We start from the raw sequence: 25228 nt of genomic DNA on the forward strand, positions 1-25228 counted from the left end.
AGGTTTTGATGCATCTGTTAAAGCAAAGGAAAAGATCATTGTTTAATATATCAATATAAATGGATGCAGTATGTCTACAGTACGGTGAGACCAAATTTGTTAAGTGAAGAAATTGTTGTTAAAAATCGCACAACAACAGGCTCTGGAAGCAAAGATATGGAAAGTTAGCCCACTCCCCAGATTGCACCTGGGATCTTTCAAAAGTGGGTATGCTTATCCATGCCTGTTGCTCCAAAGCCCTGTAGTAAAGACATCTCACTAGGATCCTGTATTTGGGATAAAATTAATAATTAGACCAAAGTATTGTATAATGGGTAGCAACCCACCAGTAGACAAATGTACATGTAATGTAAGTACTGTGTTTACCAATAATCACATTTACTATTTGCCACAACCAAAAAGTCTCAGCTTACTACCAATCATCTGTTAAAAGGTAAAAAGGTAACATAGTTCCTAGAAAAAAAAAAAACAATGTGGGAAACAGGACCATTCATATTATACATGCAAAGGGGGACATGTTAAGAATTGCCACCACAGAAAGACATAACAGCTTACCATTGGTATAACATATTTTCTGGATGGTCTCCCACAACTACTGGCATACTAATGTTACTACCCCTAATCGTTTTTGGTTTTAAATTGTATGTGTTTTATTGAAATGTTTGAAATGTGCTGTTGGATAAAACAAATGTATGCAAAGCTAGAGCCACAGGCCCAGATCACCTCCCAGTATTTTCTATTATGCGGACTAAATAAGAAGTGACACTGGCGATTAATAATCTTAGTGTCAAAAAGGGGATATGAAGGAGCTGGATTTTATAATGTACTATGAGAATTAATGTATGATTTGATTTCATCCTGCGAGCCACCCCTTTTTGAATAGCAGAAAGGAATGACAGACCAGAACAATCCTTATGAGTGATTATGGTCACCCTTTTGTTTTAGGATGTGTTATAATGTCTACTATGGTTTCCTATATGTATTACAAATTAGGCACTCTAGTTAAACATACATTTCTTTGTTTTTAGGGTTTAGTAAGTAAAAGACAGGATTCTCTATTGTGTCTATGTTAAGTAGATTAGAGGAACATTGAAGACCTGGGTCTCAGTGTAAATTGTCTTGGTTATTGATTGTAAAACATAGCAAGGTTTAATTTTCAAATCCCTTTTTGCTCGATATAAAATACTGCTGTTTGTATTCTCAATCTGTTTGTGTGAATGAGGAATGTATGCATCAGGAAAAGATAAGCTGTGAAGGCCATTGTTATAGCCAGAGTCAAGGAAGAAGTAGTAAAGAGACTTAAAGAACATCAAAGAATCATCAGGCACTGCTTACTAGCCAGACGGCTGTTAAACTGTCAAGAAGGCACCACCCCCAGCGAACCAATCATCACCTCAGGACCATGCAGTCAATTTTGACTCCAGAAGAAGACATAGAGGAACAGCCTGCAATACCTTACAATCTACATTCTCGTAAGGGTTGCCAGAAGCAGACGACGACCTAAAGCAAGGCCCAAGAAGAAGCAGTAGCGAGCCTACCGCCTGCTGCCTGGTGGACGTAAAACCGTGACTGCGGTTTCCTCAGTTGAGGTTGTCAGAACCAGAAGGGCCCTGCCTCCAACATGCATCTCTAGTGGCGCCTGTTCCTCGGCTCCTAGTATCTTAAGGTCTGGGGAGTCCACAATGACAATTCTTTTATCCAGCAGCAAGTATGGATAGCTCAGACCCTTAATATTTCTAAATGTTGGGTCTGCAGCCACATCCCAGCCCACTCTCAAACTGGTGTTCCTGTCCTGGCTATCCCACTCAATTCCCCAGATCTCACTGGAGGACCTTGTCCGTTTAACACAATATGGAACAGTAATGACACCTGGGAAGAGGCTATTGGCAGTTCCTTTATCCCACTTGGGGGAGTAATACACCATGCAAAAAGGCTCCTGAAGTTACAAGCAGTAGTTAAAATAATGGCAAATAAAACAGGAGAAAGTTTAAGAGCCCTGGCCAAAGAAACAGGGGTGATCCGACAGGTGACCCTCCAAAACCATCAGGCATTGGACATAGTGCTGGCGGCCAAAGGAAGGACCCGTGCTCTCATTGGAAAACAATGCTGTGTATTTATACGTGATGATACCAATGAGGTAATAGATCGCGCTAGCCACTTAGAAGAAATCGCATATCTTCCCCATGAAGAGGGAGTTCTTTATGGAAGTGGCTAAGTAACCTGTTCAATTTCTCTGGCATAGGAAACTGGTTGTTTCAGGGAGCCCTGACTATCCTGTTTGGAATCCTAATAATTTTTTTATGTTTTCAGTTAGTCTCCTGTTGTATCCAAAATTGTGTAAGGCATGCCACTCAGATGACTGCCCCAAAACAGAGTGCTAATATGATTATTTTGAATATCGCTGATGAACAAAGAGATAAAGAACGGTTAATATGTGGAACCCAGTAAAATGTTGGTCATGGCATAGCTTGACCAAAAGGAGGGATTGTGAAAGTAGAATGAATTACATTGTAAAAATAAGAATGGAGTAAAGAAATGTTGTATGTACCTTTAAGCAGAAATAAGAAATGTTGAAATACAGGTGCCAGGAAAAGAAACATTAGGCATAAACAATGGTGCTAATGGCGAAACATTAACAGGAGATCGGTAATAGTTAGTAAGGAAATAAGATATGCATGTCTAGCCCAGGTAAACTTATCAGATTCTGCTTCCTTTGTTATCTTGTTAAGTTCTCACCCTTTTATCTGTATAAATAAGATAGCTTGTGTCTTGCATGGTGCTCACATTATCTGTGTGTTATTAGCAGAGCGCTGTGCTAATAAAACAAAATGGTCTGACAAACTGTGAGTCCTGAGTCTAACTTTGACAGGATTGTGTCCTGATCCAGCTGGGTGGACCAGTGGGAAAATTATTCCCAAGCATTCCTACATGTTATCAATGGCATTTGATTCGGCAGCATTCACCCCCATTCTTTCATACAAATGGTTGCACAAATGCTTGAGGAATAGTTATTCATCATGCACACAGCTGTCTTCAGATTTAGACAGGCACAGTCACAGCTGTTCATTATTCGCACAGCAATGGCACAGTTGCATTGGCTACAGCAGGGCCTGGATTTCAGCCCAGAAGCACTCCCCACCTGTTAATAATTTTTCAGGGCAGTTCTGGATTAAGTGAATTGCATTTGTGGAACAAAATGGATATAAAATTGATGCTGCTACACTAGGGCAAACCCTAATGTAGATGCATTTAAACTGGTTCTAATCTCATAAGTAGGGCTGGTTGAAATTTTTCCATCAAAACTGTTTTTCAACAGAAAAGCAGGTTTTTGACTACATGAAATTTCTCACAAAAAGTGTCTGCTTCCCACAGAACATTTTGCTTTTCTGATGAAATAGTTCAGACCAAACCCGAGAGATTTTGGCCAAAAATGGAGGTTGTATTTTTTTCTCATGTCCCCATTCTTCTCTGTGGGCTCGGATCCCCATCTGGCCTACATCTCCCATAATGCATCACAGACCGCCCTCTTGGTGCGGGGAAACACAGAGTCCCTTGCCATAGTTGTCAGCTGAGATCTTTCCGCTTTGGAGGTTTTATCATAACAGTGATGTATCCTTCCTTCACTCCCAAACCAGTCAACGCATTCACGAGCTGGACTGAAAATTGCTATTGCAAAAGCTCACAGTAGCTGAAGATGGAAAAGGCACTTAGACAGACCGAGTGCCTGTTCACACAAGCAGAGGCTGCAGTTCCCCCAGGAAGGGCAGTGCCATTGCACTGGCACTGTACACAGCTAGGTACACTGTAGAGGTGGGGTCGTCTTCTTATGGAACATACCACCAGTTTATAATATGGTTCAGTCCAGCCTCTTTGGACAGGGACAAAGCTACTATGAAACGGAAAGTTTTCCAAACCTGGTTTAGCCCCATTTGCAGAGAAGTCACCAAGTAGAGACCGGGACCTTTGGATGCTATCTTAGCATACAGGATGGGTGGTCCACAGTCGTTACAGTGCTAGCCTAAGACGTGTGGCAAGAGCTAGGTTCTTTCATACACCTGGGTGGAGAAGAAACTGAATCAGATTGTATGCTGGCCTATAATACACTTTGCAGACACTTAAAGTAGAGTGCAGTGGCCACCTCAGGACTAGGTTTCTGTGCTTTCCATGGGAGGGCGAGAATCTGAACTGGATTTCTTTGTTGCTCCTGGAATTGATTCTGGGAATTGCCCCAGGGAAGAGAAGACTTCCACAGAACACCAGGGCAGGTTTTCTGCCTTCCAGGGACTGTGCCCAGAATCCATTCCATGTGGGCACAGAAATCCAGTTCTGGTCTTCCTACCCCGGTACTATACGATCTGAGGGCATGAAAAATGGGAATCTCTTGGCTTTCCTGCTATAGGGTTAGATTGCTCTCTCTTGGTAAAAGCTGCCAGAGAGGTCTCCATGGGAACCCCCTGCAGAGACCTACCCCAATTACACTGGCAGAGGTGCAGGGTTCTCCTGCACAACCCACAACTCCTAGGGATCAGCACAGACCCTGGGGGATGGATCCACAGGCAGGGGGTGCCTATGTCTCTACAGAGGCTTTGCACTGCCAGCACTTCTGGCCCCAGTCCCTAGCACTGTTGCACACTGACAAGGTGCTGTCCATACCTATGGTTCAGCCTCTACCAGACAGGGAGTTATCAGAGTTAATCCCCATTAAGCCACTCTCAGGATCCAGGCTATGAGGAGGTAGCATAATGTATTCAATCTATGGATCAGAAGATTTTTGCAAAAAAAAGCATAAAAATCCTATTGTTTCTTCTGACACTTCAGGGGCTGGAGCAAGGAAATAAAAATGATGCTAAAATGAGGTCCTGTGCATGTTAAAGATTAAGTACAAGGAATTAAGCTGTTGCCATAACAGAACCCAAAAGCCCGAGGTGTTTCTATAGTCAGAGAGAAGAGATTAGACACAAAGAACCAGGCTATTAACTAATGTTCAGGAAAAAGACTGTGAGAACAGGCCCATTAACATTTATCTAGGGGAGTGTCAACAAGTTTGAACCCATTGTGCTGCAGTGTCATAGTGGCGCCCAGTTAGACACACAAGTCTCTGCCTTCCTTGATCTATTTGCAGGTTGTATATGGGATGGCTCTCTGTGTATGCAGCAAATATTTGCAAACCTGGGTGCCTAAAGTTACGCACCTAAATCCATATTTAGGCACCTAAATAAGCGCAGAACCTATTGAATCTGTGGGAACAGCAGATTCACACCTATGTCTACAAATATACACACAGACAACAAACAAATACACAGAAAGAACTGACTGATGCAGAAAGATTACAAGTGAAGTATATGCAGCTGGACTATGGGGGTGACTAATGAACTAGTTCAGGTCCCCATTCTCTCCTATGGACTGTGCCCCAGCAGACTACATCTTCCATAATGTAATGTAGATTTCCCTCTGACCAAGGTGCTTGGTGCACCCTGGGAGACTACTAGACTTTAAGGCCAGAAGGGACCACCACAATCAGGGGCGGTGCAACCCATTAGGCGACCTAGGCGGTTGCCTAGGGCGCTATTATTTGGGGGGCGGCATTTCGGGTCCTTCAGCGATGACCGTGATGGCTGGATCTTCAGCTGCCCTGGTCGTCATCAGCATTTAGGCGGAGGGACCTTGGGCAGAGAGGCACGGGGAGGGCCGCCTGCAGCAAGTAAGGGGGGACGTAGCATGCAGGGAAACCACTCCCCGCCCCAGCTCACTCCTGCTCCACCTCCTCCCCTGAGCACACCACCCCGCTCTGCTTCTCTCCCTCCCAGGCTTGTGGTGCCAAACAGCTGATTGGCACTGCAAGCCTGGGAGGTGGGAGAAGTGGAGCAGCGACAGCGTGCTCAGGGAGGAGGCGGAGCAGAGGTGAGCTGGGGCAGGAAGCTGCCACACAGCTCCCCGGGGAGCTGCCGTGGGAGGGGCGCCTCAGGGCAGAGGGGGAGAGCTGCCATGGGGGGGGTGCCTCAGGGTGGAGGTGGGGGTGGGGAGCTGCCACCGGGGGGTGGGGAGCCTTAGGGCGGGGGAGGGTGTGGAGAGCTGCCACAGGGCTCAGTGGGGGGGGGTCGCAAGGTGGAAGTTTCCCCTAGGGCGCGAAACATCCTTGCACCCGCCCTGACCACAATCATCTGATCACCTGCACAGTGCAGGCCACAGAACCTCAACCACCCCCTCCTGTGGTAGGCCAACAACCTCTGGCTGAGTTACTGAAGTCCTCAAATCTTGATGTAAAGACTTCAAGTTACAGAGAATCAACACCCAGGAGATCGGCCAATCTGACTTGGGGGAAAATTCCTTCCCGACCCCAAATATAGTGATCAGTTAGACCCTAAGCATGTGGGCAAGAGTGACCCACCAGCCACACACCTGGGAAAGAATGATCTATAGTTACTCAGAGTCCTCCCCATCTACTGTCCCATCTCCAGCCACTAAAGATGATTCTGGATGCATCAGGGGAGATGTAATCCAGTCAGAGAGCCTGGCACATAGAGAAGAATGGGGGCATCAGACTTGCAAACTACAACTCCAGATAATGTGTCATAATGGGAAAATGCTGTTGAATATTGAACTGACTCAAAACAAAGCATTTCAAGTCAGTTCTACAAACCACAATGAAACATTTGGATTTCAGCTATGTCTAAATGTTTTGTTTCAATTAAAAATGTCAAAATGCAATGTTTTGATTTACATAACACACGAACCAGGGGTTACCCAATGAAATTCAGAGGCAGAAGATGTAAAAGAAACATATGGAAGTACTTCTTCACATTATACTCAGTCTGCCTGTGGAACTTGTTGCCAGGGGATGTTGTGAAGACCAAAAGTATAACTAGTTTCAAAAAAGAACTAGATAAGTTCATGGAGGGATAGGTCCATCAGTGGCTATTAGCCAAGATGGTCAGGCACACAACCCTATGCTTTAGCTGACCCAGTATGGCCGTTCTTATGATATTTCTGAATCCATTTTTTTTGGAATTTCCACTCCATGAAAAATTTCAACATTTCACTTTTTTATCCTAAATTAGGACCAACAAAAGTGCTGAAATGTCAGCATTTCCAGCAAGATGGAAGGGCTGAATTTTACTCAGCCCCAATAAAAACTTTTCTCAGGGTGAAATTCACCTCTGTGCAAAGGGCCATATAAGGCCACATGAAAAGAGCCATGGGTCACTTCACCCACAAAACAGAACTTAACAGGACTCTAAGTAATACATGGACCTTGTCCTGGCCCTCTGCAAAGGGTTGAATTTCACCCCAAAAGAAAGACAACAATGACATAGCATACTGAGAAGACATAGCTGCCAATCATACTAATCTGCAGTGAAATGCAAATGACGGCATGAAGGTGAAAATGTGTATCCCCAATATCACCCATCCAATGTCTCCCTGAGTACCAGCAGCGACAACTTGTCTGCCATGTAAGATTGGATCTCAGGAGGTCATCTAGTCCAACCCCCTGCTCAAAGCAGGACCAATCCTCAACTAAATCGAGAAGCTGGATATGAGTCAGCAGTGTGCCCTTGTTGCTAAGAAGGCTAACGGCATTTTCGGATGTATAAGTAGGAGCATTGGCAGCAGATCGAGGGACATGATCATTCCCCTCTATTCAGCATTGGTGTGGCCTCATCTGGAGTACTGTGTCCAGTTTTGGGCCCAACACTACAAGAAGGATGTGGAAAAATTGGAAAAAGTCCAGCGGAGAGCAACAAAAATGATTAGGAGGCTGGAGTACATGATTTATGAGGAGAGGCTGAGGGAACTGGGATTGTTTAGTCTGCAGAAGAATGAGGGGGGGATTTGATAGTTGCTTTCAACTACCTGAAAGGGGGTTCCAAAGAGGATGGATCTAGACTGTTCCCAGTGGTAGCAGCAGTAGTAGTAGTAGGAAAAACTTTTTCACTAGTAGGGTGGTGAAGCACTGGAATGGGTTACCTAGGGAGGTGATGGAATCTCCTTCCTTAGAGGTTTTTAAGGTCAGGTTTGACAAAGCCCTGGCTGGGATGATTTAGTTGGGGATTGGTCCTGCTTTGAGCAGGGGGTTGGACTAGATGACCTCCTGAGGTCCCTTCCAATCCTGAGAGTCTATGATTCTATTAATCTGGAAATAAGGGGCAAGTTTTTAACCATGAGGGGTAATTAATCATTGGAACAACTTACCTCAGGATGTGGTGGATTCTACATAATTTAAAATCTTTAAATCAAAAGTGGGTGTCCCTTTCTAAGAGACCTGCTCTAGCTCAACCAGAAGTTATGAATTCATTGTAGGAGTTAGTAGGTTTAACTCTGTGGCCTGTGTTACAGAGGAAGTCAGACCACATGACCACACTGGTCTCTTCAGGCCTTAAATTTAGGCCTTGAATTTGTCTAGCTTCAATTTCCAGCCACTGGCTCTTGCTCTACCTTAGTATGCAACATTAAAGAGCCCTCTACTATCAGAAAACTACTTCTCATGTCGGTACTTCTAGACTATGATCAAGTTATCTCTTAACCAATCTTGGCTTAGATAAATAACTCAAGCTTCATTAGTCTCTCACTGCACTGAGAGGCAGGTTTTGCAGGCCTCAAATCATTCTTGTAGCCATTTTCAGAACCTTTTCCAATCGACGACATCTTTTTTAAACTGTTGACACCAGAACTGGACACAGTATTCAAGCATGAGGCTCACCAATGCCGTATACATGGGTAATATCACTTTCCAACTCCGTATTCACCTGTATATACACCCTGCAATTGCATTCACATTCTCAGTTGCAGCACTACACTCGGAGTTCATGTTCAGTTGGTTACCCACCATGCCTTTTCAGTGTGTAACTGTTTTCCAAGATACAGTCCTACATCCAGTAAGTGTAACCTACATTCCTTGTTGCTAAACTATGATGTAGCATTTGGTTGTAGTAAATACATTTTATTGAAATGAGCCCAGTTTACCAAGCCATTCAGATTGTTCTGTATAGCTGTCTTGTCACTATTCTTCACCACTCCACCCATCATTGTGCTATCTGCAGACTACCAGCAGCAATTTGATATTTTCTTCCAGTAATTTGTGTCCTTTTCTGTCAGGAAGTAGAAAGGAGAAGGTGAATGGCCAGAGGAACCATCTTTGTAAGGACAGCCTGTGGCTTCTGTCACACTGAGAACAAAAGGAGATGGCATCCATTTTGAAACAGGGCATGTCTTTATGGAATTCTGTGGACCAAGACTTTAGACTTTAGCCTCAACTGAAACAGAAACTGTCAGTTATGCAAAATAATGGCAAAAAATACCGCTAATGCTAAAATATTGTCTTCAAATACAGCCTATGCACAAGAGTTCAATTAATTTAAGCTATATGAGACGTTTGAGGAGTCTGCATTATTCCAATATTAAGATAATTCAGGACAAAAAGAGATCCAGGACAAGGTGCTAAATTTCTTAAAGGGCCTAGTATTTATTAATCAAATTAATCAACAGATTCACTTGTAAATTCTCAAAATATTCATTTTATGCTCCAAGAGTATGTGCTGTAACTTTGGGAAAGTACACTCTATTTTTTAATACATAACAAAAACAGTTTGAATTCCTGTTTTAAATGCAAAACTCAATTCACAATTATCTATAGAACCGTAATTGGTGCCTCCATCAATAACCATTGCCTCAAGACTTTCTGAGGCCTGGTCTACACTTAAACATCATATCAGCATAGCTGCATCAGCTGTGGTGTGAAAAAACACACCTCTGACTGACACAGCACTGCTGACAAAAACCCCACTGTAGACACAGCTATGCTGACACAAGGCTCTCATGTTGTTTGGGGAGGTGATGTTCCTACACTGACAGAAAAAACTTTGCTGTTGGCATCAGCTGCATTGACAATAGGAGGCTGTGCTGATGTAGCTATGCCCTGCTCTGAGTCACTGGTGTATCTTATCTCAGGAGTTACCAAAATCCTTCCGTTAAGCTGGTAACATGAGCACACAGACCAGCTCTCTGTGTTAACACTTCTATTGTGTTTGGCAATCACAAACCGCCTTCATCAGCTCTTCTCCCCTAATAGCCTGCTGTCCCCTGCAGGGCCCATTAACACAAACCAGAAAGCGCCTGAAGGAGGGAGTTCCGCTAATCAAATGTGCTATTAAGATCCTAATTCATTTCATTATTCCATTTCATTTCCCACTTGGTGAGATTCAGAGATGCTCTATACAATGGGGAGAAATGCACACAGCCTTGTTCTGGGGGAAGATCCTTTTCATTGGACTTGTCATTTCAGTTTAATATTTTATTTGCTTATTCTTAAAGCTAAGGGGAATTAAAGGTACATAGCTCTGGCTACAGGTGGATTTTTTTTTCTAAGTATGACTGCCCAGACTGAGACCATTACACTTCTCCTCATGGAATCAGAACCACATCTTTACGAGAAGTTATCGCTGGGACTAATGTGCTTGTGTAAGCAACCTCTGCTAAGTGACCATGGTGAATGGCCATTGACTCAAGACAAGAGGTTCTCTACTGCACCCAGCTCCTTACAGCCTGCTGAGAAAGACCAGACTGTCCCATGCTACCTTAATCCTGGCAGTTCCTGATGTGTGAGTGATTCACTTTTCTTTTAATTCTGTATGGAGTTGCCTAGGATTTTTTTTTTTTTAAGACAGACAATTCCATTATGCAGGAGTATTCTCCAGAGTTCAGTAGCATGCTGCATCCTGCACTAGTCTTTAAACTCAGTGAAACAAGGGTTCCTGCATCATTCCATGCACATTTGCCAGTACTCTATTTGATGGCACACCACACCTGCCCAAGGCTACTACACCCATGTTAAAAAGTTCTGGGTGCTCCAGGGCCTCCAGGGTGTGAGGGTCCCAAATGTTCTTTATACCCAGGGCCCCAATAAATCTTAAGCCACCTCTGTCATAATGCAATGTTTATTTCCCACTGACCAAGCTGCATGGGGCAACATGGGAGTCACATGACTCTGGCTCCTTCATGAGAGACGTAGTCCAGCCAGGGAGCCTGGCCCATAGGGGAACATGGCAGCATCAGGCTCTGGAACCACAACTCCCAAAAGGCAATGCATCACAAAGGAAAAAGGCAGCTTCATGTTGAACCTATTCAATATTTCAGAATCGATATTTTCTGAAGTCTCCATTGACCAAAAAAATTCAAAATTCCAATTTTTTGGCCCAATTTGGTATGAAGAGAAATACTGGAATTGTCAACAGGCTGGAAATTACAAATTTTGCAAAGCTCTACTCTGAGCCTGCACTAGCTACACCTCAGTGAGGAACAGTGGCAGACGCTAATTCTTCAGCTTGCTCCATGACCCCAATATACAATTCCCGATCAGCTGGTGCCCTGAATCACAATGGTGATTTTCAAAAATAAATCAGCATAGAGACTAAATCAATGGCCCTCAATTTTTTTCTGTAGCACCCTCCCCCCTTACCCATAATGGAACCTGTCCGCGTCCATTCCCTCCAGGGACATGGTCGGAAGCTTAGGCCAGAGCCACAGTTGGGAGCTGGGACCAGGAGTGGAGCCATGGCCAGGAGCGGAGTCACAGTCAGGAGTCGTGGCCGGGAGCGGGGCCATGGTTGGGGCTAGGAGATGAGGTTGGGGCTGTGGCTGGGTCCGTGGCCAGGATCCACAGCCTGGGTCCGAAGTGGAACTGCAGCCAGGGCTAGGAACAGGGGAGCAGCTGGGGACCAATGCCGGGGCCAGAGCTGGAGGTGGGGCTGGGGGCAGGGCCAGAGTGGAGTTGGGGGCAAAACAGGGCTAGGTAGCAATCCCTCCCTGCCTCCCCCACTGGGGGCTGGCCCAGGCACTGCCACACCCCCTCCCAAACGTTCCTCCAGGTGTGTCCCACAGTTTGGCATCCATAAAAAAGATGGAGAAAAATTGTTCTTGGCACAGAGGACATGACAAACTACAGCACAGCCAATTTAGATTAAATCTCAGGAAAAACAAGAGCAGCAGAACAATGGAACAGAGTGCCTAGGGAAGTTGTGGAAGCTCCTTCACTGGAGGTTTTCAAAAGGAGGCTGCATAGCCATCTGTCGTGGATGGTTTAGACACAACTAATCCTGCATCTTGGCAAGGGGTTAGCCTAGCTGACCCTTGTGGTCCCTTCTAACCCTCTGGTTCTTTGATTATTTGACCTTCTTGTTTGTTATAGTGAAAATGAAAAGCATAATATAAATATGGTTACTACTGAAGCACAAACATGATTGAGATCTGGTGTCATTCTGTTTATGTAACAGATCACAAGCTACCTTGAAGAGAAACTTGCTCTTCTAAAGTGCAATAGTAGCTTCATTCTCATTTGGTTTGCCTGTTTTTGTGTAAGATGAACTAGGGACTTCTACCTGTCTTGGATACGGACCATAAAACACCCACAAGCACATGAGACACCTTCCCTCTGCACTTGTGTTAAATCAGGTGAACTGACAATCTGCAGTTGTGGAATTCCAATGGAGCCAAACCACCAGGATGAGACAGGATGTGGGGAATAAGGTGGAGGGTTCTCCTGAAGTGGATCATTTCAGAACTCAGGAATGTCCCTGGAAATGTGACCATCTCAGTGAGATCAACTGTAAATGTGAGGAACACAAGGCAGGCATTGTTACCTCTGTTCCCCTAAAAACCAACCCAGGGTCACACTTGTATTAGTTTTACTACAATGCCACTGTTAGGTCAGATAGAAAAGAGATGGAGCTTTTTCATACACGCACACATTCACTGCATTCATACCCTCATGCACCCACACACTTACACAGGAGGAGAGTTACCAGAGACAGCATGGAGGCTGAGAAGCCGAAGCGTGGTAGATCTGGTGTGTCTACCTATGGTCAAGAATCCAGGCTGCTGAGCAGGTCAAGAAGCAGGGGCTTGTGTGCATGCCTTCTTCCTCTTATTTTGGAACTGGGCAGCTCCTGTCACGTACACTGAGTTTCCTTTCTGTGTCTGTCACTGAGAAGCATTCCCAGACCAGTTCCTTTCATGCATACCAGGTTCTTCTTTTCTTTACAGCACTCTGTGATTGCCTTCTCAGGGCAGATTATATTCGACCAGGGGTCGGCAACCTACGGCACGCGTGCCAAACACAGCACGCAAGCCAATTTTGAGTGGCACGCTGCTGCCTGATGCGGTCCCGGCCCCCAGCCCCACTCAGCCCCCCAGCCCATCACTCTCCACTGTGGGGGCAGGAGGCAGAAGCTTGGTCCTGCAGCAGTCAAGTTTCTCCCCTCCCCCACTTCTTCCCCCAGTGTGCTGCTTTCCTGCCCCTCCTCCTCTCCTTCCCCACACCAATCAGCTGATGGCCCTTGCAAGGGGGAGGGGGAAGAGCAGCAGTGTGCTCACTGCTCTGTACAGGAGGCAGAGAAGAGGTGGGGATGGGGCCTTGGGGAAGGGGGTGGAACAGGGCACATCCCTTCCAGCCCCATGCCATGAGCCGCTCAGGGCAGGGGGCTGGGAGCACCCCCACGAGCCGAGCACCCCAGCCCTCTGCCCTGACCCCTGAACCCCTCCCCACACACCCAGCCTTCTGCCCTGCACCCCCCACACCCCCCAGCTCTCTGCTCTGACCCCTGAACCCCCCTACACACCCAGCCTTCTGCCCTACACCCCCACACACACCCCAGCCCTCTGCCCTGAACCCTGAACCGCCCCCCCCAGGGTCTAGGGTCCCAGCTGCCGGCCCCTTGCCATCCAGCATCCCGGCCGCAGGCCCCACACAGCCCGCTGCTGGCCTAGGTGAACAGAACCCCAGGCTGGCAGCAAGCTGAGCAGGCTGGCGGCATAAGATCAGCATTTTAATTGAATTTTAAATGAAGCTTCTTAAACATTTTGAAAACTTTGTTTACTTTACATACAACAATAGTTTAGTTATATAATATAGACTTATAGAGAGAGACCTTCTAAAAATGTTAAAATGTGTTACTGGCACACTAAACCTTAAATTAGAGTGAATAAATGAAGACTCGGCACACCACTTCTGAAAGGTTGCCGACCCCTGTATTAGACACACCTGGCTCCTGGCTCCTTTCTCCTTGCAGTTCTTCTCCACCCAGTCCCACATACACTCCCTTATTCACACTCCCTTGTTCACACTCTCTGATTGTGTGATTGGATATTACACTGCTTGGAAGTTCATACAACTGGTAACTTGAAAAGGTTACAGAGCTTGCAAAGGTTACAAAACTTAAAAGGCTATGCTAACAATAACTGAAGTTACGAAGTCTGCAAAAAGGTTGCAGAACTTAATGATACAAGTTACAGATCTTACAATCGCATTTGAGTGGAGGCTTTACATAACAGGCATGACACTTTAGGTTTGATGTTACAGGTCCACTTGTTGTTCCCTGGGCCAACAATTTATGTTACTCTGGATGAACCTACAGAAGCACTTAAGTCTATGGCAAAGTGCCAAGTGCCACCATCTAAGTTCGCTAGGGACTTTGCTAGTGCCCCTGATTTAATGTGGAAATCACTCAGATACTGTGGTGATGGATGGCAGTATGACTGATAAGTCCCACACAAACATTTCCATCAGTTGTTGACACAACTCACAGCAGTGCGAGCTATGGAAAGAAGAGTATAATGTATAACAATGTTAGAAACCCCTTCAAAAAAGTCATGCTATTCCTTAATGAGACATTACTTCACCACACTTCTGGGAAATCAACTAGAAGAGCCTCAACTGAACATTTTGGAAAGTGAAATGATTAATACTTCAGCAAGATCTCAGAGAGTTTCTAATTTATTTCCTCTTGTGATTGGGAGTCATGAGAGCGATTTGAAAAGGTCAGTAGAAAGGTGGAATGGAGAATTAAATCCAGATTATTCAGAGTAAGACTGGAAGTTGATTTATGAGCAGGTTAAATTTGTATCAATAAATTTTAAACACAGGATGACATTATTTGATTTGCAGTTCAGATTATATATCTCTTCAAAACAAATGAATATTGGGAGCATTGTACTGGATATACAGCGGATTTTGTACATGTAGCTGAGAAATGCAGGAAGGTCAGAAGTTATCAGGTCAATACAAGGTTAGCTGAAAGCCATTGGTTCATTTCATCCAGATGTTTGCATTTCAAATAATGTAGAAGATGTTGCAATGACTAGACACCAAAGAAAATATATGGGACTAGCATTATCAGTAGCAAGAACACGCATAATGAGATATTGGACACAGGACTCAGTGCCTTCATTGTCAGATGGGATCAAATATATGGATGCAGGTATCCTGTTTGAATGTATTACCTATGAACTTAGAGGACATCCAGAGACATTTAAAGCAACATGGGACGCATAGGTAAATTTCATTTCATTGGTAAATATATTCCTGAATATTGTTTAGTTCACTGCTTGCAGAGTATATAGATATTGCTTTAAAGTTGATATATCAATATGTTTTAGGGGATGTTGCACTATGGGATGTGGTTTGGGCTTTTTTCATGAAAAATAAAAATATAAACAGAACATGCGAGACAAATAAGGCTCATCTTGGCACCCTTGTTTCTATGGGACCAGATTTTCCAAAGGGAAAACCAGAGACATCTGTGATGGAGAATGGAAATGTGAGTTGGGAAGGGCATGCCAGGGATGGAGGAGTCAAGAAGGTGACCGTAGGGTAGAATTGTCAGCTGGTAGGACGTCTCCTATCCAGCTGGATCAGCCCCTAAGAAAAGGGAGACTCCACCTGGAGAGTCCTGGGGAGGGAACCCCAGTTACTAGAAAGAGCCAGGTAGTCGTAATGAGGGATTTAATTATTAGAAATATAGATAGTTGGGTTTGTGGTGACTGGGAGAACCGCATGGTGAATTGCCGGCTGGGTGTGAAGGTTGTGGATCTTGTGAGACATCTAGACAGACTTGTGCACAGTGCTGGGGAGGAGCTGGTGGTTGTGGTATGTGAAGGTACAAATGACATAGAGAAAGGAAAGAGAGAGGTCCTGGAGGCCAAATTTAGGTTTCTAGGTAAGAGATTCAAGTCCAGGACCTCTGTGATAGCATTTGCTGAAATGCTTCCAGTCCGTGTACAGGGCCAAGAAGACAGGCAGAACTTCAGGGTCTCAATGCATGGATGAGATGATAGGAGGAAGATTTTAGGTTTAATAGGAACTGGGGAACCTTTGAGGAAAGAAGGGGCCTAGACAGGAAGGATGGGCTCCACATAAACCAAAACAGAACCAGATTGCTGGCATGTAAAATTTAAAAGGTTGTAGAGAATTTTTTGAAGTAAGGGTTGGGGGAAAGTCAACAGGTGCGGAAGAGCACACATTTCGAGGGGAGACATCCCTTAGGAATGAATTTATTAAAGGAGGAACTCTATATGCTAGTAAATAGGAGAGGAAAGAAGTTGGTAAAGTACAGGTAGGAGCTAGTGAGTAACAGTTAAACATAAACAAGTCCCATTTAAATATCACATTAAGACAAGCAACTGCATATTGACCAAATGTACAAGTGCTTATTGTGGCAAATTGCCAGCACTATTATGATGGGTCTCGCGCTTTCTCTTCTTTGGGGGGGGGGAGTTTCAGGGTGCCATTTCTTGCCCCTGAATTGGAATATTAATTGCCCCACTAGTGTCTTTGAGGAGGGGAGTGGAGAGGGAGGGACCTGGGCCCGCCCTCTACTCCAGGTCCCAGCCCAGGGGCCCTGAGGATAGTGGTGAACCACTTGAACTGGCGGTTCCTTTCCCTGGGCTACTTCCCTCTCCTACCCTTCAGCTTGTGGGGGGCTTCCTGTCCTCCCTCTGCACAAGCCAGGTGCCCCTTACCTAGGGTCTTGGACTTCTTAGCCCACTGCAGCACTCCTCCAAACTTTCCTCTGCTTCCCTTCAAACTGTTCTCTATTCCAACACCAATCTTCTCTGCTCCAACTCCTTCAAACTGTTCTCTGCTCCAATACCAATCCTTTCTGCTCCAACTCCCACACTGTCTGATTGAAGCAGGGGTTTTTATCATGTGACTGACTGCAGGTGCTCTAATTGGCTTCAGGTGCTCTAGTTAATCTATAGCAAACTTCCTTCCCCTTACAGGGAATAAGACTCCCTTCTAACCCTCTCCTGCTGCCCTCTGGCCATGCTATATCACATATGCCCCCCCCCACTCAACAACATGGGGTTGGGCTACTTGGGACGAGAGGCAGTGTTATCGCGATAGGCCATCAGCGTTGCCATGTTGGCTTCCAGCCCTATGCTGTACCCGGAAATGGAAGGGCTGCAGGGATAGGAACCACCTATTCACTCTTGCGTTCTTCTCCTTGTTCCTGTGCATCCACTGGAGTGGGGCATGGTCTGTCACGAGGGTCAACCGCCGCCCCAGTAGATAGTAGCGGAGAGTCTCCATAGCCCATTTTACCGCCAGACATTCCTTTTCAACAACAGCGTACTTTTGTTCCCTGGGGAGGAGTTTCCGGCTGAGGTACAAGATTGGGTGGTCCTCCTCCCCTATCATCTGTGAAAGGACAGCTCCTAGCCTTACCTCCGAGGCGTCTGTTTGTAGGATGAATTCCTTCTTGAAGTCTGGGGCTATGAGTACTGGATGGCAGCATAGGGCTGTCCTTAAATCTGCAAATGCTTCTTCTGTCGTATCAATCCACTTTACTATCTCGGGGCCCCGAGCTTTTATCAGATCCATCAATGGCCCTGCTCTTGTGGCGAAATGAGGGATGAATCTCCGATAGTATCCTACTATCCCTAGAAATGCTCTGACCTGCTTTTTGCGGACTGGTCAAGGCCAAACTTGTATTGCCTCCACTTTGTTCCATTGGGGTTTCACCAAACCTCTCCCTACTACATACCCGAGGTATCTGGCCTCAGCTAGTCCTATCACGCACTTGAGAGGGTTAGCAGTGAGGCCGGCCTTCCGCAGGGTGTCTACCACTGCTTCTACTTTTCCTAGGTGCGTTTCCCAGTCAGAGCTATGGATGACTATGTCATCTAGATAGGCGGCGGCATACTTGGCATGGGGTCGCAGTAACTTATCCATAAGTCGTTGGAATGTTGCAGGGGCCCCATGGGGTCCAAAAGGGAGGGCAGTGTATTGAAACAGGCCATCGGGTGTAGAGAAGGCAGTCTTTTCCTTGGCATTCTTGGCCAGGGGAATTTGCCAATATCCTTTGGTCAGATCCAGAGTGGTTAGGTATCGGGCCATGCCTAACTGATCAACTAGCTCGTCAATGCGTGGTATCGGATAGGCATCGAATTGGGATACTTCATTCAATATCCGGAAGTCATTGCAAAACCTCAGGGTGCCATCAGGCTTGGGGACTAGGACGATAGGGCTGGACCACTGACTGTGGGATTCTTCAATAACCCCGAGTTCCAGCATCTTCTTCACTTCCGTCCTAATTTCTTCCCTTTTAGCTTCCGGTATTGGGTACGGTCTTATCGTCACCCTTACTCCGGGGCTGGTGACAATATGATGTTGGACCAGTGTCGTACGGGCCGGTTGTGTACAGAACACGTCCTGGTTCCCGGTGGATCATCTCAATGACCTCTGTTTGTTGTTCTGGGGTTAATACAGGAGATTTCTTTACCTGCCCCTGTGGGTCGTCTGTCTGGGGTGGAGCTCCTCGAATGACCAGACACATCTCTCGGTCACACCAGGGCTTCAGTAAGTTGACGTGGTAGATTTGATCTGGCTTTCGGCGGTCTGGTTGTCTGACCTTATAGTCCACCTCCCTAATGGCTTCCACTATCTCATATGGTCCATGCCAGCTGGCTAGGAGTTTGCTTTCTGCTGTCGGCACTAGCACCATCACCCGTTCCCCCGGCTGAAATCTCCGTACTTTCGCCCGACGGTTGTAATATGTCTGCTGGGCTTCTTGTGCTTTTTCCAAATGTTCTCGTACTATAGGGGTTACTCAAGTTATTCGCTCTCTCATCTATGTCACATGCTCAATGACATTCTTTCCTGGGTTGGGTTGTTCTTCCCAATCTTCCTTGGCGATATCTAATATCCCACGCGGGTGGCATCCGTATAGTAGTTCAAAGGGAGAGAAACCAGTGGACGCCTGGGGGACTTCCCGTATAGCAAATATTAGATACGGTAGAAGGGTATCCCAGTCTTTTCCATCCTGTGCTACCCCCTTCCGGATCATACTTTTAAGGGTACGATTAAACCGCTCGACCAGTCCATCTGTTTGTGGATGGTAGACTGAGGTCCGTATAGCCTGGATGTGGAGTAGGGCACATAAATCCTTCATTAATTTTGACATGAACGGGGTTCCTTGGTCTGTCAGGATCTCCTTAGGGATGCCCACTCTGGCAAAAACCTGTAGTAGTTCTTTTGCTATTGCCTTGGATGTGGGGTTTCTTAAAGGAATGGCTTCTGGATACCGCGTGGTGTAGTCAAGGATGACTAGTATGTTTCAGTGGCCCCGTGCCGATCTTTCCAGTGGGCCCACTATGTCCATGGCTATCCTCTCGAAAGGGACTTCAATAATAGGAAAAGGTACTAATGGGGCCCGCAAGTGAGATCGGGGGCTATGCAACTGGCGTTCAGGACAGGAAGCACAATAGCGCTGGACTTCTGCGCGTATCCCTGGCCAATAAAACCTTCTTAGGACTCTATCCAGTGTCTTGTCTACTCCTAGATGTCCCCCAAATAGATGACTGTGAGCTAACTCTAGTATTGCCCTTGTGTGTTTCCGTGGGACTAAGAGTTGCTCTACTTCTTCCTCTCGTATTTGCTCTATCCTGTACAAGAGATCATGTTTGAGCACATAATATGGCCTTGGGCCTTTGATCTTTCCTTCTACAGGTACGCCATTTACTTCCACTACCTCCTCCCTCACATTCACATATAGCGGATCATTGGCCTGGTCCTGCCCAAAATTCTCACATGCGGTACCGATCTGACCTAATTCTAGGGGGCCTATTTCTGCTCTTCCCCCTGGGTTGCTCCTACTTGGGCTAGGAACCGCCTCCGAGTCCTCCCTGGCCTGAATTATCTCCTGGCCTCCTGAGGGGGTTCTCCTACCCACAAGGGATGTTTTTTGGTTCTCTGCTAGAATCCTGGTCCCTAATCTTTTATCTGCCCTCCTTTCTCGCCTAGACTTTCAGGGTTTCCCAGGGGATGAGAATAACTCTGGAGCAAATTTGGCAAACATTGGGGTGAGGCTATCTGTAGGTACCTCCGTCTCAGCCTGGGGGTTGCTACCCTCCCCTGGCTCTATTGGGGTAAGTAAGCTCTCAAACTCGGGGAAGTCCCTACCAATTAAGACAGGGTGGGGGATCTTGGGGACCACCCCTGCAGTCACCCTGGTAGTATTCCCCTGGATCTCAATCCGCACCGGGATTGTGGGGTAAAAATTCATGGTGCCATGAACGCACGTTACCCCTGTGTTTTTGGCCCAGGTTAGTTGGTCTCGCCCCACCAACTTCCCCGAGACCAGCGTGACAGCACTCCCAGAATCTATTAATGCTATGGTCTTAATACCATTCATTTTTACTGATCTTGTATACCCATGTGAGGTCATTGTGACCCCTACCAGGCCGATTAGGCCACATTGCTCCCCAGATTACACTGCATAGGTTCTTCCCTGTTGGGGCATTGGGCTGCTATATGCCCCAATTCCCTACATTCATAACACCGCCCCCTTATTCCAGTTGTCACCCTCTGCCTCGGGCTATTTGGCTGGCCCCCCCACCTCTCTTCCCAACCCCCCAGGTCCCTTCTTGGCCTCAGGCCATTCCTTGGTGTCTTTCCTCCCTGTTACAGTTCTCCTGTAGTTCTTGACAGTTCGGGACCTTGGGTTTGGGGTTGGCTTCCTGGATTGCCGTGTCTCCCTGCCTGGGGTCTGGAACAGTTCGCAAGCTGCCAATTGTCTTTCCACGAGGGAGACCAACTCATCATAGGTGGAGGGGTCATTCTGGCCAACCCAAGCCCGGAGACCTGGTGGTAGCCCCCTCATAAACTGGTCCAGTACCAGGAACCACCATCATCTTCTCAGAGCTGAGAGCATCAGGGTGCAGCCATTTCTGGGTCAGGTGGATCAGGTCAAACAATTGTGATCGGGGTGTCTTGTACTCCGTATACTGCCACTCATGGAACCTCTGGGCTCGCAATGCCGTCGTTACTCCGGATCTGGCCAGGATCCCTGCCTTCAGCTGGGGGTAATCTGCTGCAGTCTCTGCGGCCATATCGTAGTAGACCTTCTGGGCCTTCCCACACAGGAATGGGGCAAGGATACTAGACCACTGATCTCGGGGCCAGGCCTCCCGCAGGGCTGCTCTTTCAAAAGCCAGGAGGTATGCCTCCACATCCTCCTCCTGTGTCATTTTCTGTAGGCAATGGCTGGCCCGTATGGTCCAGGTCCCTTCACAGTTGCGGCTCAGTTCCATAAGGGCCTTCATCTGGTTCACCAGGTCTTTCAGCAGGGCTCGGTCCTGGGCAGCCTGACTCATCAACAAATGATTAGTCTCCTGCTGCATCCGAGTCGCCTCCTGTTGGGTGGTTGCTTGGACCCGGGTAGCCTCCTGCTGGGCCGCGGTGGCTTGTATTAGGGCCTTGACCACATCGTCCATCTTAAGGACGGGAGGGTTTTGCCTAACCCTGGTTTAAGTCCCAGTGCGCAAATCCCACTGCTGACACCACGTGTGGCAAGTTGCCAGCACTATTATGATGGGTCTCGCGCTTTCTCTTCTTTGGGGGGGAGGGTTCAGGGCACCATTTCTTGCCCCTGAATTGGAATATTAATTGCCCCACTAGTGTCCTTGAGGAAGGGAGTGGAGAGGGAGGGACCTGGGCCCACCCTCTACTCCAGGTCCCAGCCCAGGGGCCCTGAGGATAGTGGTGAACCACTTGAACTGGCGGTTCCTTTCCCTGGGCTACTTCCCTCTCCTACCCTTCAGCTTGTGGGGGACTTCCTGTCCTCCCTCTGCACAAGCCAGGTGCCCCTTACCTAGGGTCTTGGACTTCTTAGCCCACTGCAGCACTCCTCCAAACTTTCCTCTGCTTCCCTTCAAACTGTTCTCTGTTCCAACACCAATCTTCTCTGCTCCAACTCCTTCAAACTGTTCTCTGCTCCAATACCAATCCTTTCTGCTCCAACTCCCACACTGTCTGATTGAAGCAGGGTTTTTTATCATGTGATTGGCTTCAGGTGCTCTAATTGGCTTCAGGTGCTCTAGTTAATCTATAGCAAACTTCCTTCCCCTTACAGGGAATAAGGCTCCCTTCTAACCCTCTCCTGCTGCCCTCTGGCCATGCTGTATCACATTATATACAAATGCTGGAAATCTCAATACTAAGATGGGTCAACTAGAGTGCCTGGCATTACATGACGATATTGATATAATAAACATCACAGAAACTTGGTGAAATGAGGATAATCAATGGGATGCGGTAATACCAGGGTACAAAATATATCAGAATGAATGAGTAGGGCATGCTGGTAGGGGAGTGGCACTATATGTGAAAAAAAAGCATAGAGTCAAATAAAGTAAAAGTGTTAAATGTATCAAACTGTCTCATAGTATATCTATGGATAGAAATTCCATGCTTGACTAATATGAGTATAGCAGTAGGAATATACTACTGACCATAGTCGCCAACTTTCCCTGGTGCTAGTGGGTGCTCGTGCCCCCCTGCCGCTGGCCCCACCCTGACTCCATCTTTTCCCCACCCCCGCCCCACCCCCATGCCAACCCCTTCCCCAAATCCCCTGCCCAGCCCTGCCTCTTCCCCGAGCATGCCGCATTCTCCCTCCTCCCCCCTCCCTCCCAGTCATGCAAAACAGCTGTTTCACAGTGCAAGTGCTGGGAGCTAGGGGAGGAAAGCAGGCACATGGCATGCTCAGGGGAGGAGGTGGAGCGGAGGTGAGCTGGGCGGGGAGCTGCCGGTGGGTGCAGAGCACCCACCAATTTTCCCCCATGGCTGCTCCAGCCCCAGAGCACTGACGGAATCGGCACCTATGCTACCGACCACCTGACCAGGGTAGCATTCATTTACAGAAGATCGCTTTCCTAGCTAACAGGGCCCAGGATGTCTGAGCCCATTCACAATGAGTTCCACCAGCCGTCAGTACAATACTGTCACCCTGCAGCTATATTCTTTTTTTTTTTTTTTTTTTTTAACATACAGTCCTTAAATAAAGGACCTATCAGATATTAAACTGATAAGAACAGACACTACACATGATCTGAGCTCTAAGGAGCCAGAGAAAGAAACTGACACCGCCTTTGCTCTCTCGACCCACCCCTTTTCCCAGCTTTGGAGCTTTCCTTGCCTAACTTGAACAACCCAGAGGTAGGCTGTTTTATTTGCCTGTATTTTATAGCTCCTCATTAGCTCTAGCTCCAGGATTTTCATTGTCTGATGTGTTTGCTATCTGGGCAACTAGTGTGGATAATTCATCTGTGATTAAGCCACGCAAAGGATGTGTTGAGTCTTGGAAACAGGAATGCAAATCAGCTGCTAATTAAGAGACTGCAATATAAAATCTGCAGGATGGAAAGCAGAAAGAGACTGCTGTCCTGGCTGTTGCAATATGTTCCTGTTCATCAATAGCTGATCGTCTGGCCCTGAATATAAGCTGAAGAACTTCTCTTGTTGGGATGGTGCCACTTCACTGTTGGGTAATGGTGCAGAGAGCACACTTGGGCAGTTGTTACATCCCATTGTGCTGTATTACAAGCCTATTGCTTCCAGAAAAAGCCTCTTTATAAACTGCACATGACTGGTGTGGATAGGACAATACTGCATTTACCTTCAAGGTCTTGGAAAACTAGCAGAAAGGTTAAAGAAGGGAAGGAAAAATTACAAAGGTTCTAGAGGATCTGACATGATATGATAGTGAGAGAGCAACTGAGTCATGGAAGTACTCAGAGCTAGATCAGCATAAAAAGCCTCAATCATTACTGTCTCTCCATAAGACAGAACTGAATGGTGGGGTACAATCCCCCATGCTGGAACTTGATTCTGTGCATGTTTTTAGAGACCCAGTCATTCTACCATCACATATAAAATCTCTCTCTTTATAAACTCATTTTATTGTAATTTTTAAGGAACACAATATAGTACAAAAGTATTTCACAATAGAGATGGCCAATTAAGGATCAAGACCTAAGACACAACGAAAGAAGAGCTGCACAATATTGCTGAGATCAGAGGTTCCTGAATGTTTCATTAGCAATAAATGAGGTGGTGGGCAGGCACAGCTGTAGGAAAGAGATCTCTATTAAGCATGCTGAGCAACCAATGTTATCTGCTGATCCTGTACAGTTTTATGTGCCAGCAACCAGGGCCCAGCTTGCATCCCCCCATGGTGACACATTGAACTAAGTTCCTCCTGAAACCTGATCTTCTTGCTTCAGTCCCACTCATCAAACTGCATGGGGCACTTGTGAGAAGACAGCTTGCTGGTCACGTGGTGCTGGCTAAATTGCACTGAGACAGCAAAAGCTACATGAAATACATTCCTAATATTATATTTCCAAAGAACCAATTTGTTTGGCAGGGAGGGTATAAAACCATGATTGGTCCCTTTGGTTCAGCTTCCCCAAATGACCCCATCACCCAGCTTATGACATTGTGTGCCACTGAGGACTTGTCTGTTATGGGCTCCTGGTTTAGGCACCATCACTGGACCTGGGTTTCAAACAATAGACATGCCATGAAGGAAACTGACCACATCCTCACCAGAAATCACTCCGTAGTGAAATCTCACCCAGTCTGCAGCAGCACAGAAGCACCAGTAAAGAAGAGCTCTATGTAGCTCAAAAGCTTGTCTCTCTCACCAACAGAAGTCCGTCCAATAAAAGACAGGACCTCTCCCACCCTCTAGCTTTCATATCCTGGGACCAACACAGCTACAACACTTTAGTTGTCACTCAGCTGTCACTAGGGTGACCAGATGTCCTGATTTTATAAAGACAGTCCTGATATTTGGGGCTTTTTCTTATATTGGTGCCCATTACCCCCCACCCCCTGTCCTGATTTTTCACACTTTCTAGCTGGTCACCCTAGTTGTCACTGCGACTTCCAACTCCTCACAAGCCAGACATCCACCAACAATACAATGTCCAGCATCTCTCTGAGGTTCCTGCTGAAGCCATATGATACACCCAGGCTATCAAAGATGACATGCATAACTTTGATATGCTCTCGGATGACGTGGCGATCACCTGGAGTAGTATATATAATGCTGTATCACATGCCGCTGCTGGAACAATTGGGCATCAGATGATCATGAACAAAACTGTGGTTTTC

The 25228-nt window shown here is 46.5% G+C and overlaps 1 pseudogene; it reads right to left on the reverse strand.

Moving 5' to 3' along the window:
• Nucleotides 1-23076: 23076 nt before the first annotated feature.
• Nucleotides 23077-23187, reverse strand: LOC120371199 (annotated as a pseudogene).
• Between the last annotated feature and the right edge of the window lie 2041 nt (nucleotides 23188-25228).

The sequence above is a fragment of the Mauremys reevesii genome, linkage group 8 (genome assembly GCF_016161935.1).
Source record: "Mauremys reevesii isolate NIE-2019 linkage group 8, ASM1616193v1, whole genome shotgun sequence".
NCBI lineage: Eukaryota > Metazoa > Chordata > Testudines > Geoemydidae > Mauremys > Mauremys reevesii.